This window comes from Oncorhynchus mykiss, chromosome 12, assembly GCF_013265735.2.
Source record: "Oncorhynchus mykiss isolate Arlee chromosome 12, USDA_OmykA_1.1, whole genome shotgun sequence".
In the NCBI taxonomy this organism is placed as follows: domain Eukaryota; kingdom Metazoa; phylum Chordata; class Actinopteri; order Salmoniformes; family Salmonidae; genus Oncorhynchus; species Oncorhynchus mykiss.
The window spans coordinates 7416549-7417080 of record NC_048576.1 but is presented as its reverse complement, the minus strand read 5'-3'; positions in this window follow the sequence as shown (position 1 = coordinate 7417080).

The window sequence follows — 532 nt, the reverse complement described above, 5'->3', positions numbered from 1 at the left end:
TGTGTGTGTGTGTGTGTGTGTAGACTGGGACTGGATCGACTCTGTGATACACACAGGGGGAGGCTGCCCTCTGCAGGTCAACAGCAGTAGTACATATCTAGTAAAGAAGGAGCAGGAGAGGAGGAATGAGTAGAGAGGGAAGGATGAAAGGAGGTAGGGAATGACTTGGAGGATGTTATCAAGGTTGTCACGGTACCAGGATCTCCATGCTACGATGTTCCATGTTCCATGTTCCAAGAAGGAAAAAAACATGAATCCCATCCTATTTATGAAGTTTAGCTCACAACTAGTATTCTTATTCAATAGATGAACGAATCATCAAAAACGAAAGGAGGACCAAGGCCCTCTTCATATAATTCATTAATATTTGCATTAATTGTTAGTTCAATGGAAACAAAGTTTTTAAATCCGATGCGTTTCGGCTGCAAAACGTTGTTTCTATTGAACATGTCATGCTAATTCATTTAATTTAATTCATTATATGAAGAGGGCCTTGGTCCTCCTTTCTTTTTTGATGACCAATTCACCCCTT